This window comes from Lates calcarifer, linkage group LG13, assembly GCF_001640805.2.
Source record: "Lates calcarifer isolate ASB-BC8 linkage group LG13, TLL_Latcal_v3, whole genome shotgun sequence".
Classification (NCBI taxonomy): domain Eukaryota; kingdom Metazoa; phylum Chordata; class Actinopteri; family Centropomidae; genus Lates; species Lates calcarifer.
The window spans coordinates 13,158,296-13,172,932 of NC_066845.1; the positions used below are offsets into that span (position 1 = coordinate 13,158,296).

The 14,637-nt window shown below is 43.4% G+C and overlaps 1 protein-coding gene across 2 annotated transcripts in view; it reads right to left on the reverse strand.

Annotated features, from left to right (window-relative positions):
* fam172a (family with sequence similarity 172 member A) overlaps positions 1 to 14,637 on the reverse strand; it is a 156,549-nt gene that overhangs the window by 112,528 nt on the left and 29,384 nt on the right. The window lies entirely within an intron of this gene.

A 14,637-nucleotide genomic window follows, 5' to 3' on the forward strand; every position in this document is an offset into this window, starting at 1 on the left:
GTGTAGGTTTTAAGGTTGTGAATAACAGGCACTTGACAATGGCAGAGTGATATTATTAATTAATCTCCATGTGAGGTGAAGAGAGATATAATGAATCACTTATGGATATTTCCTCTGTTTTAAAGGCTGGCTTTATCTTGGCGTGATCCAGAGAGAGGTCTTAAAAAGAGTTGACGATGGAATGTATGACAGAAAAAGAGACAGAGAGAGGGAACACCATGGGAGAAATAATAGAGACAGAAAAAAGACGGAGAGAGAGAGTGAGAGAAAGGAGAGGGGAGAAGTCCTTAAAGGGCCACCCAGGGTTTCGTCTATCACCCAGGCCCCCCAGCAATCCCTCTTCCTTTCGGGGATGACACTGTCAAGTGCTCGGTCCCTTCACTGGGCGAACAGGATAATCGCTCTTAATAATTACACGGACATTCCCGAGAAGTCTGTCCTGTCCAGGAAGAGCAATTCTTCAGATGAGAATCCCATGGTGTAACAGGCCTGGAAATGTGCCATATAAATGTAGAATTAAAATATAGGCAGAATACTTTATTTTGTATTGTTTTGTTTTCTTATCTCTCTGTGTCTTTTCTCTGAGGATTTCTCTGATGGGCAGACCAACAATCTGGTAAACATACAAACAGACACAGACAGGCGACCTGCATCGCAACCCCCTCCTCAGTACATCACAGTCAGTGCCAATGGAAACCAGGGTGTTTCTCAAAGCAGAGTATAGGGGATTGGGGCTGGTGGTGTCTCATTAAATTCTTGGGATTGTCTAATTGTCTTTCGTGGACCTCCGAGAGACTAGTACATTATACTCATTGCAATTAACTAAACAAAAGAGCCGAACCGCCCAAGCACTGGGGACAAGGCTGGCTAGGGGGAGCAAGCCGTCCAGCCGGGACCAGCACAACAAAACACAAACACACACCCACCAGAAGAGAGTGCGGAGAAACACTAAAGAACAAGAGAAAAGATATGAAGGAGAGCAAAAAAAATTAAGGGGGAATAAAAGGGGAGGGGAATGAGTGAGGACTCAGACAGATCTTGGGATTGGCCAGATGTCAGAGTCGGGTGGGAGGTTGGGGTGAGACGGGGTGAGGCGAGAGAGGAGGAGGGTGCCTGTGCTCATTTGAGACGCACCTTTGTGCTGGACCTGTCTTGTTTACTGCACTACAGCTTAGCAGTGCGAGGGTCCTATTCAGGGTCCAGGCCTTTCAGAAGGTACTGAAGGAGCCCTTAAGCCCACTTAACTACCATTTTCACACACTCTGCCTGCTCTCCTCTTTGTCCTTGCCTCCATTACATCAAACGCAGGAACAAAGGCGGGGAACAGAAACTGGGGCTGGCAGAATGGCGCCCATCACAAATATTAATTTGAAAAGGTGTTGGAAAGTAGAATCTACTTTTATGCACAAGGACAACTTGGGATTTTTTTTTCTCTACCTTGTGGGGGGGCTCTTTGGGGGCCGCAATGAGCTTGGTTTTCAGGCTAAAGGGGAGGCTGAGGACTTGCAGCACAATTATCCAAGAATAAGGGGCTTGAGACGTGGCACACTGCTAAAGACTGAGCACACACAAGCACAGATACATGCACGCGCACTGCCTATTAAATAAGCTCCAAACATCAGGCCTCATTCACTTGCCAAAGCTATTAGGCAGAGCAACAAACTCAAAGAGCACACACACACACACACACGTGAATAGCTCATGTGACTGCAGTGGTTGGCATACAAAAACTGTGAAGCAACTTCTTTTCTCCAGAAAAATATACATGATATAAGTCATTATAAGAGGAGCACACATAAATGAAAAATGGTGGCAGAAGAAAAACAATAACAAAACATCATGTATATTGAGATGTTTGAACCAGAGCTTTCATTCAGACACACTTGATTGAAGCATATTTGCTGGCAAGTAAATGGGTTTGTAAAACTGACCTTGAATTGACTGGTGGATAGATAATTGTCTGAACTAGAGGTAATCCACAGTCCACCACTCGTATTGCTATTAGCTCTGAAACACACAAAAGCTGCACACACACATACACACATTCACACAGGTGCAGGGCGCATGCGTTTTCTGTGGAATGCTGTTTTAGTCGGATCACATGAGAAAGTGGGGTGAAAAGTTTATGCTGCCATTACCCATCAGAAAAAAGTGCACAGGCCTCTTTCTGACGTCGTCTCGCACACTCGCACACACACACTCGCACACACACACACCTGCACAATTGTAACACACACTTCCCCAGTTCAGGGGAGTCATGGCCAGGGTATGGTATGTTGAAAAGCCCATCCTGTGTGTATAGATGGTGCATTGCTCTAATCTGCAGGATACAAGCTCTGCAGTCCCGCCCCCACCTCCATCTCAGTCTGCCCACACTCCAGGTCTCGTTGCTTGTCAAACCAAACCCTGGCCTGCCCTGGACCTGGCTCTCAGCGGGCTGGCTCTCACCCAGCTACTCTGGCTGACCCTGCAAACATGTGGTCAACTTGGGCACGACAAACCCTCAGCTCTCTCAGGTGTAGGGTGGGAATAGGTGGATGGAAAAAAAGGAGGGGAGGGATGAGGAGAAATAGGACACAGGACTGGCTCAACACCTAACTTATATTCAAAAAAGAGATTTGTGCTGTAAAAAAAATTACAAATAATGAATAAGCAAGCTGCAACACCTCTTTCTGTTGCATTGAGTTCAAATATGTATATTACTCTGCTCTCTGCTTGGTGCCACAGTGGAAGGTAGGACGCTGCTGTGTGTGTTTATGCATATGTGCTTACAATTACCAGCATGTGTGCAAGCACAGGACCTGTCCACTCACCCACATAGGTACTCCAGAGAGGGAGGGAATGCAAAAGGGGGGAGTGTCCATTTTGATCTCTGACAGAGCTGCCACCGCCAGAATCAAACCCCAGCTCAGTGGGGCGGCAGGCAGGCAAGGCAAAGCCACTCGATGGGGGGAGGGACACTCCATTCAACCGTGCACCACCACCCCCTTCAAAAAACATACACACTTACAATTACTCATAATCTCCTAATGATGCAGGCCTATGGTGGGTTTGCTAACATTACCAGAGGGAGAAAAAGAGAAGAGTGCAGGAGTGAGAGAGACTGAAAGACAGAAAGGGCGGTCTCCAGGTGTCCAGTAATAGCAGAGTGACTGAAACGGTTTTACTTTGTGTTATTTTCATCTACCACACACTGAGGCTTAAACATTTCACACAACTGCTTTGCTCCCAAGCTTCAAGGAAAATACGGAGGAAATAAAGACAGAGTGGATAGGGAATGAAAATAACTGTCGAATCCACTGCGTTTAGAGAATGTGAGAAAAGAGAATTGAAGCAAATACTGTGTGAAGAAGAATAAACACGAAAAAAAATTACAAGCGTTTTCTTTGTTGCTCATTCAGCTGGAGGATCTTTGGAAAGGAACCTGACCTGTTAAACTATGATAGATAGTTTAACAGAATTTTTTTTTTACTTTATTGTGAAATGTTGTGCTCTGGAGAATATTAGTGAAGAAAAACATTCATTTCTATACTGCAAAACATATAATAACTTGATAGCGCGATATAAAATATCTTTGGAGTGTTTTGGTGGCATTTCAAAAGCCATATTAAAAAAAACACACACATTCAATACCGTCTAAAATGAAATGGCATCCTGCTGTGTGAGTAACATTGAATCTGTCATAATTTTCAGTGACACATCTAACAGTTGGCCAGTAATCCTTCCTTTTTACTCTGAATGCTCGCCACAGTATGTTACATAGAAAAAAAAAGGGATGTATGGATGGTTACCAAAAAAGTAACACACAGGACAAGAAACTAGGTAAAATCAGAGACCATACTGTCGACAAATTAAAGACTTTAGTAAAATGTCATAAAGTCAACACACAAACAGAATGAAAGAAATATTCAACTAAATTGCAAAGTTCATTTCTACTAAAAGTAGGTGATGGTAAAATAAGGAGAGTGTAGGCAAGTTCAACTTTTGCACTGCCTCTTTCAGAGGAAATGCTGCTTAGCTTAAGGACAATAAAAGGAAGATGGGAAAGGAGGGAGAGCAGTGTGTGTATGTGTGTGTCTGTGTGTCAGATGCAGGTTACTGCACAAGAGGATGGAAAAAGACAAGAAGAAAGTCTGAGAGTTGAGGGTACCACCACAGTAGTGCGTCTCCGGGGAAGAGTGGTGGGTGTTTCGATGACAAAGCCGTCTATTTCCATAGGCTCTCTGTGCCTGATCTCCCTCTAGTCCCTCAGAGCCACGGCCTTGATCTGGGCAAACAGTGTGTGTGTGTGTGTGTATTTGTGTGTCTGCATTTATCTGCTCACATCATTTCCAAGTTGATGGTACTGAGTCACAGCTGGTATGCAGTGCTACAATTTCTTATCCATTCATTCTTTTATAGACCTGTATCGGACACAGAGGAATGAATAGCCACATCTATGCTAACGAGTGCTAACATCACTGCATTTTAGCATTTAAGCAGGTAGCACCTCAAGGGGGAGATGAGGGAAGACTCCGTAGAAATGGAGAGATAGCCTGGGGGGAGATCGAGAGGAGGGATATAGCAGAAGATAAATGACAAAAACAGTGTGATAGTGGGTGCTGAAGATGACCGTGAAGGTAGAAATTCAAGATCAATCCATGACTTGATAGGATAATGTGAAAATCTGTCTTTCTGAATAATATAAATCTTGATTTGATAGATAGATATATAGATAGATAGATAGATAGATAGATAGATAGATAGAACAAAACAGGGCCTAATTAAGTCAGAGGGAGATGGGGAGCAAAGGGGAGGAAAGGGAGAAAGTGTTGATCAAGCCTGACAGTATACTGCCACCTATCTGTCTGATCTTGTATAACAGTCCCTGCTCTTCACGCATCTGTCCTAGGGTCTGTCGCTCAAGTTTCATATTATTCAGAAAAACACAACCATAAGAACGGCAAGATCTGAGGCAGGGAAATGATAAAAGCCCTAAAGAGATTACATGCAGACGGTGACAGTTTTAGAGAGAGAAGGATAGAGAGACAGAGAGAGGAAAAAAGAGGAAAATCATGTCTGTTCCACAAAGCCTGTTGTATCAAAAGGTAGCATAGCAGCCTGGAGCAAACGTCTGCTCACCTGCCAGCCCAGCCTGACCAAATCTCTGTCTCTCTCCAGTTCTTACCCACATCACACATGTTAAAAACTGCCAAATGCACACAAAAGCAAATTATCATTTTTAATTTAATTAACATCAAACCAACAATTCCATAAAATACATGCATCTAAGAAGATATAAAAGTGCCCTAAATGTCTCCCCCAACTCTCCCTCTTGTCGATATCAGCATCAATCTGGTTTAGGAATTCCCCGGCTGGGGAACAGGGATGGCTGCTGGGCTGGGCTACCACCAGCCTTGGTTCATATGCAGGTTCCAGTTCATCCACAGTTCATGCATACTCTCATCTTTTTGAAGCAGCATCCCATCAGCTCAGGATCATGATTATTCAGGACAGAGAAGAGAAGCGTGGCGTGCCATCAATATAACATCTGCCCTCCTCCCTCCCTCCCTGTCTCTCTCATTTTTTCTTTTACACACACACAAAACTCCCAAAGAGAGTTAGCGCCGCAGAATTTAAACCCATGTTCTGACCCTATGTGTAGATCCATGCCAAGTAATCATTTGACTATCGTTCTCATTTTGCAGCGTCTCCTCGGCTACAGAAAAGCACACTGCCCCAAGCTTTGAACCTTTAACCATCCAATTTGACTTACTTTGAGGATCATGCTGAAAAATTAAGGATGTATATTTAAATTTGCCACATCTGTAGAGGTACTTTATGTGTTATTAATTCCTGGACATTAAACAGACAAATATGAGCATGGGAAAAGGCATCTCTTGCTCTAAGTAATACTGAAGGGCTTTTAAACTTTAGATTAATCAGGGTTAATCAGGTTAGTGCAGATGTGCGTGCACACTCACACCCACATGCACACCGTCAAATGGGGGAGTAAGCAGAGTTTATATTACATTACATTTAAGCAGCTATCTGACAGTTATCCTGTACTTATAAAAACCACTAAATCAGTGAAGAAATCATGATGCTGTGTTTCACTGGAAGTTGAATAAATTGGCATACAATCCACTCATTAGCAAGAGGTGAGGCTACCAGAGAGATACAAAAGAAGAAAGTCCCTGCTGTCAATAAAGGGCAACTATAGGTCTTTAAAAAGGGGGATGATGAACATCAGCGTCCTCCACGCACAACATGAGGAGGACAGGATCTTTTTTTTTTCCTGAAAGCTCTGACTCAGGTTCCCCACCAGCAAGCCAGCTTGCTTTTCCTGCACTGCCACCCACTGCCAACATATGCCACTTCCATACACAAGTAAAAGCACAAGGAACTTCACACAAACTGCACACATGCAAGCACACGCATGGATAGACACAAGTACATTGGTGCGCTTGAACACTTGCTAATGCACTCATCCCTCTAATAAGCAGACACACACACACCCTGTTTGTGAACACACGCACACGCACACACACACAAACTTTGTACATCTCATCTGGCCTCCTCCTCTCCTTGTCTTTATTTTAATCTGCGGGAGAGGAGTTCACCAAGAAGTCAGCGGGGCATACAGGAGTTGTGCCTCCAGCGTCACACACTTGGAATGAGGAACAAGGCAAGGTGGAGGCAGAACTTATCAGCATTTTAAATTAACCAATGGTAATGGTAAACAGAGAACAATTTGACATCAAGAATCCCCCTAATTTCTTTCCGTAGTGGTGAGAAAAATAAAAGAACAAAGTGTAAATGGTGCAAAAACTTTTCTTATATACTGAATATTCACATATTACACCTTTTATAATATTTTTTTCAAAATCACACCACAACGTGGCAGGGGTGAGGGATATTAGTGGTTAAAAAGTAAAGGAATGATGATGGAATAAATGAGAGAGAGAAGATGAGAATAAAAGGGAGGGAGAGGGAGAAAGAGAGAGAGAGAGAGAGAGAGAGAGAGATCTGTATGTAGGTTATTGCAGTCTCACTGCACCACTCTTGAATTTCAAACAAGAACCCTGGGCAGAGCAGAGGAGAGAGCAGAGGAGAGGGAAGGGAGGAAAGACAGAGAGGCAGTAGGGCGAGAGAGCAAGCAGCAAGCTAACACTGGAGGCTAACAGGAGGCAGGCAAGAGAAGTGGTTATTAATGAGATATCTTAACTAAAGAAGGGCAACAAAGGGAAAGGAGACGGAGGAAGAGAAGAGAGAGGCATGGACCTGGAAGAGGGAAACAGATCTGCTGGTTGAGAGCGAAAAAGGGGCTGAAGAGGTGAATGAAAGGCTAAAGATATCCCCACATAACTGAGGCATATTTTTTCTTTCTTCTCTTTTATTTCATCCTTAGCTACATCCCCTCTGTCCATCTGCGCATGCTGTATTTGAGAGTTATTTTAAGTGTGCAAGTATGCAGCTGCACTTTTTTGGTACAAGTATAAATTAGTGCATCATTACATGCCTGGATGTGTTGTCTTTAAGTGTACTTGTTTATGTTTGCACGCATCCAGGTGTTACTGTGCACACAAATTTCAGCCTCTGTGTGAGTGTTAGGCTGCAGCATCTCTCTAATTGCTGGTGTATTAGAGGGCCAGCTCTTTGATCTGGGGGCTGTGCCGGGCCTCAGCACTCGCTGCGCAGGGTGGTCTCCCATCATGCTCGGCTGATCACAGACGAAGCCTCACTATTGGCTGCCTGGCAGGCCCTCCCATCAGCCTCAACGCTACACGCCTCTGACAACTTCATTAGCCCAATTCGACCCTCCAAGTCTACTCTGCTATACTCCTCTCTGCCAGCAACAGGAAGCTAGCGCTGCTACAGCTGGCACATAACCAGAGAAGTTCAGGGAAGGCTCTTACACAAATCAAAAAAGACACCACAAAGAAAAAATCCACATACTTACAAATACAAATAATGACTGAAGGTAAGCGTTGAGGGGAAGATGACATATTTTCTTTGCTAATTTTTTTTGCGATGATTCTCAAAAAAGAAAAAACTTAAGAAAGGGCAACCATTTTTCTATGTATTTTTGTGCTTTGTGCTTTAACACTGTATTCAGTGAGGTGTACTATACCTTAATTATCAAGAATTGATGAATTTTTTATCTGAAAAGTTAAGCGGAATGAACATGGGGAAGAAAGATGAATGGAATTTTAATATACTGGTCTCTATTATGACTATTCAAATACATTAAAGCCATCTTTGTCTGTCACAATCAGTCTCTCTCACTCTCTCTCTCTGTCTTACACACACACACACACACACACACACACACACACAAAAGCCGGTAGTGACACAAAATATCTCTATAGCCACCTCTCTACACATCAGCATTCACTGTCCACTGTTAAACACCAAAATAAAGATGTGGGTATGCATGTGTGTATTTTTACTCAAAGCCAAACCTTTGCCAATATAAAGGCCTATGCTTCCATTCTCACACCACTCTACCCCTCTACATCTTAATTGAGCCTTGAAGATGAAGATGAAAATGGGATGTATTTACATATTTTTGTTAATATTGCAGAAGAACTTCCAAAAAATACCAAAAAGTAACTGATTGTGTATGCAGATTGTGGTATCTCTTTTTTGTTTTGTTTTACTAAATTGTCTTTTTAGAGCAAGCTAAGAGCTGTGTGTTTGCTTAAGGCTTCACATGTGAATATAAAGTAAATATATTAATAAGATCTATAACCAATCTCAATCAATGGCTGACGGACGGCAGCCTCACATATTCTTGAAATATCAAATATCAAGATGAGAGCTTATCTCCGATGCTTTAGCTTGTCACAACAAAAACTGATTGACGGTCCATATCATCAATAGCCTTTAATCATTTACAGGCGTAGCTGACACATCTAGGACAAAGCTTTTACAACATCCCATTTTAAATGACAGTAGTCATAAATCTGATCCCGTTAACTAATGTTTGGTTGTCTTTCATTCCAAAAGTGAAAGAGCTCTTCAGTTTCCAGGCCACTCAAACTTTTTTTCCCATGATATGCAGACATTATGGAGAAAGCAACTATGTCTCTTCTCAGGACAACAGATTTCATAAAAATCCACCTGGCCAGCTCTTTGGACTGATTTGATTTCCAGGTTGCTGAACAAGATAGGTACTTGTAATACTGGGGTTTGGTAGCAGGTAAAGCAGGTAATCCAGGTTTACCATCGTTGTAGCTCAGTGGTAGATAGGTGAACTATTGAACCCTGTCCCTGCAGCTGAGGCTTGGTAGTGTAGCGGGCTAATTAGTCGGTCACAGGGATGAGGAAAAAAAAAGAGCTATCTCTCTCTTCCTCCCTGCTCCATTTCTACTTCTTTTCATCTCTCATTCATGAGCCCTTGGTGGTGCCCTTGGCATTGGGTATGTAAACTATCAATTCATACCATCACACACCAACTCAGGACTGGCATTATAAAACCTTACCATGGGTTGCATAATGAGCACACAGCTTAATGAATTTGTTTCAGAAGTGATGCTGTGTGAAAAAGAAAAATCAATGATTATTTCACAATCCTGACACATATTGGATGAAATGTGAATTTAGATGTTGTTATGTTATTTCAAAGATAACCATTGGAGACTGTGATGCATCCTGAAAAGAAAGCAAAGCATATAAATATATCAAATCATTTATCTATTCATCACCTCTGTGATCATATGGCCAGATTCTGATACTCAGTAGTTCTAGTTCCCCTGAATCCAAGCCCACAATGGCCAACAATGGTCAGAGTTTTAGTGAAAAACTGGTGAATTCCAACAAAGGACACACTGGTTTAACCAACACCACTGATCACAGGCTCCAAACCAGCTCAAATAGGAGTACCAAATTCCAGGCCTGCCAAAGGAGGGATACTAGCAGAATCATAGAAAAAGTCATTTATCAAGCAAAATTACCAAACATATGCTGGATCCTGCTTATCAAATATGAGAATTTGAAAATTTTGAACTGTTCGTCAAGTAAATGGGAAATGGAGATGAGTATTTTACACAATTTTCTGATTTTTTACTGATGAAACAATTTGGAAATTTAATTGAAAATAACTAATGGCATCCCCAGAATCAAGGATTGCTCAGACAACAGCAACAACAATCACCTTAGGTTACTTTCTGTGTAAATGACTTTTTCTTTTTTTAACCACAGTCCCTCATTCAACTAGTCTCTTAATCAAGAATAGAGAAGTGAAAATAACCATCCAGGAAAAGAATGTGTTCTGGCTCTTCAAGCAAGAAGATGGCTGGCTGGATGGCTGAGAGAGAAACTCAATCCCGCCTCCTGCTGAGGAAGAGACGAGCGCTGGCTGACTACCACACAGGTACTGATTTGAAACGACAAGTCAAGAGAAGTCAGGAGTAAATAAGAGAGATAGAAAGAGAGTGAAAAACAGAGGGAGAAAGAGAGAGAGAGAGGGGGATAATAGATTTGAGAGTGTTTTTGGGGAGTAAACAGATGGAGTAAACACAGCACGGGGGAAACCAGGGGACTCCCACCGAACCCGCTCAATGTGTCACTGACACTGCAGAGCAGAATCAACAAAGTGCTCTGAGGGCAACATGCACACATACATACACGCACACCCACACAATCACACACAGTTCACCAATTGGCTGGGACCCAGAGCTCCTATCCAGAGCAGTGACAGGCACATGGAGAACAAGCTGGCTGACAGCACATGACAACTCCTCAGCTAGTGGAAAAGCAGAGAAACATCTCCTACTCTACTTTCTGACTGTGGCTTTAATAAGTGGCCTGAATATGTGCTGGTAAAAATGCAGTAACACTAATATTTTAGAGAGATTTACTGTTAAATATCACTCTGTGTTGAGGCATAGCTATAATTTACCTTCTCTCATCTCCTGATCGTGCTCTAAACCTCATCCTAGCACCCATCTGTATTGCTTCCCTCTCTCCAATTTCTTCCATGCCCTCAAACCTGCTTACATGCCCAAACTCTGCTGCTGTGTGCCAGCGTACCAACAGGCCTGTAGGCCTGTCCAAGAGAGAGATAGAGAGGAGGAGAGAAAGAGGGAAGGTAGCCAATTAAGATTGGGTAATGGGAGAGTGAATGTGAGAGAGAGAGAGTGAGTGTGTGTGTGTGTGTGTCTATGGGTGAATGTCTGACTTCAACCGGCTGTGAGTGCACTTGCGCTTGTATGTGCACGTGCGTATGTGTGTGTGGTGCCACAGGCTGTACACACAGCCAAACTTAATTTAGCAGGCCCAGGTTTTTAACACAGGCCTGAAGCTAGCCAGCAAGCTATAGCTGGACCAGAGAGCCAGAAGTTAACAGGCACATTGCTCTCCTAAACCCCCTGAGATCTCGTTCCAACCCTGCAGGGTGAGAGAACTCATTTAGTCATTGATGACCATCACTGATCACATCCTTGTGGTCATATCTTTCCGTCAGGCAGTTCATTACAATAAAGCTTTATGGAGCAAAAACTTTTTCCCCCCCTGACTTTCAAGACCTTGACAGTTGACAATGCTAAAAGAGGTACAGGGACCATTCAGCTGTCACTGACGAAACTTCTGACATGGTTTGTGATTGTTTGTGAAAGTGACATTTTGGAAGACTGCTATCACTTGCATCGCTGCAAACAGTCTGACAGACTCCGCTTTTAAGCCATGAACAACAACAAAGATGGCAATATCCAACATGATTCTGTTTTTTCTATGTCCCGTGGAAGGGGAGCTGAAAAGACATGCTTATTTGTGTATATGTGTGTCTGCAGTACCCATGTGTAATGTATGTGTGGTGCATGTGTGGCATCAGGGCTGAGATGGATACGGCAACGTGGATTTTTTTTGTACTGTGGTGGGGCATGCCCTTGACGTTGTCACAGACAAAAACACAGACACAGCAACAGTCAGAACACAAGCACACACCTTGATCACCAGTGTGTATGGGAATTCGTGCCTGGAGACTAAACACAACAAAACAGTGTTGGATTGTGTCTGAGTCTCCAAACAAACATGCACCAAACTAGTTAAGCAAATAGCAACCAAATTTTCACTTGTATGGCTCACATGCTGCTTAGCTATGGAGTTGATAAATGTTGCATCAATGAAAGGTAGATCAATTACAATTGATAGTGGGTGGATGTTGCCTAAAGCTAAAGATTGCAGAGTGACAATCAAACTAAACATACGATGACGCATGTGTGTTTGTGCATGCATGTGGGAGTGTGTGTGCACAGATGTATGCACACACTTCACAAGTGTCTCAGTGTGTGTTGTCTTATTCTACGAGGTAATAGGCAGTCAGCTTCACAGCCAGAGCATGACCTAGAAAGTGAAACCACACGGCAAGGGACTAAATGTGTCACATGGGCTCAATCATTTTCTCTTTCTCTGTCTTCAGAGAGAGAGACAGAGACATGGAGAGGGAGGAAAAGGGGGGAGAGAGAGAGAGAGAGGCTTCTACCAACCCACTGCACTCAGAAGCTAATTAAGTCATTTGAAATAGCCACAGAGGGTACCTGTATGCAATCTAGCCAAGGCAAAGGGTTGATGAGGCTCTGCGAGGCCCCAGGCTAACTTCAAAAAGAAGGCAAAGGAAGGGAATGAAAGAAAGGAGGAAAAGGAGAAAGGAAGAGGGGAAAAAAGTGAAGTGGATTTTTTAATTGAAGCCCAACTTGAAGAAGTGCATGTGTGTCTGTGTCTCCTTGTGTTGTGCAGCAGGAAAAAGGTTAAGCATGCCCCCAGCAGAGTATGTCTGCACACACAGGCTCTCAATGGGGAGCAGGTGGGAAGATGGAGGGATGGAGGGGTGCAGGAAAAAGGCTCCGGATAATTGAGGGAGTTCACTGAGCGGCCATGTCGTATGATGTGCACATGTGCGTATGTGTGTGCGTCTATGAACTCCATATTTGCTCTGTCTTTTCTTAGACACATGTTGAACTTAAAATCGACACAATCACTGGTGTACACAAAGTCAATTAAAATGTGAGGAGTGGCAGCCATACATACATAGATACATAATAGAGTGGTGGTTTAACTGAGGAGCCAATAACCCAGTAGGCAAATGATATGGAAATAAAGATACCTATAATTCATTTTGGTAGATTTACAAACCACAGATGTAAGAAATCTACAGCTGTGCTTGAACAGAATATACACATCTAAGGCCCTAATATGCATGCCCTCACCAGGGGCAAGCCTGGCGACACCAGCAACTGAACTGGGTCACACACACACACACACACACACACACACACACACACACACACAAACACACACACACACACACACACACACACACACAGTATAGACTGCGGCATTGGCAGCGTGGTGATCACAGGAGAGGGCAGACAGGGGGCTGGATGTAGAGTGATTGGACTATTCTAGGTCAGCTCTCCTGACAATGCACCACTGTCTCCTAATGTGGTGGGCTAAAGGATAAAGGCTGTGTTTGGCCTGACATTACAGCTACACGTTCCAAAAGGAATACCTGCAACACACAAAGACACACACAGACACACACACAGAGAGAGAGAGAGAGAGAGAGAGAGGGAGGGAGAGAGAGAGAGAGAGAGAGAGAGAGAGAGAGAGAGAGAGCAACATCACAGTCACAGCACAGTTAAAAGCATATCCTAAAACACAGTCATATAGACACACTTGAAAGCATGAACAAGTTGACACATAACACAGCACATACATGTACACATGCATACATCTATCTGGAGGTTTAGAGCAGGCTGAAGACCCCCAGAATTTGATTCAGTTCCTGCTTTTTTTCAATCCCGGTCTAATATAGCTGTATGCAGCAGATCTCCTCTGCAGCCTATAGAGAGAGATCAGCCTGTGGACTTCAAAGAGGTTGCAACTAGGTCACCACAAGACACTGCAGTCAGCTAGAGCACAGTCTCTGGTCTGAGACATCTCACTTCTCTCCCTCCTTCTCCCTCTTGCTCTGCCAACCACTGCCACATTCTCTCTCTCTCTCTTGCTCTCTCTCAATACAATGATATCAGTGAAATTAAAATGGATTATGGTGCCTTTTTCTCTTGTCATTCCCTGGGGTTGTACAGAACCATGTCATGTTACTGTTACTATAATGTTACTTCTTTATCACTGTCCATCGAAGCTGGTGCTCAGCAGTTTAACTAATGTTTAATTTAGACACAGAGCGAGAGAAATGGGGAAAGAGAGAGCCAGCGAGAGGAGGCAGAGAGAGAAAACGAGACAGAGACCCCAAGCTGAATGCAGAAACAGCCCAATCCTCCATGGTCACACACTGCCATCCTGATCTGTCAAAGGCCAAAGAGACAGTGACTCCAAAGGCTACTGCTCTGCACTTTGGATAAAACAGCCAGAGAGGCAGCCAGAGATGAACAGGAAGCAGGAACCTTAGAAAGACAAGAAAGAAAGGAGAGAGGAAGAAACACTCATGAGGGAGAGGGAAGGGTGAGTTTGAACAAGGTCAAAATGAACAGAGAGCTGCAGGGCCACGTTCCCTCTCTGAATGCCGAGCAAAACACAACAACTCTGTTAACACGAGAAAACAACCACCAACATCTTAAGATGGATATAGAGGAAAGGGAGGAGGGGAGAGAGGCAGGAAGACACAGGAGGTACACTTTTATCAGGTAAGTG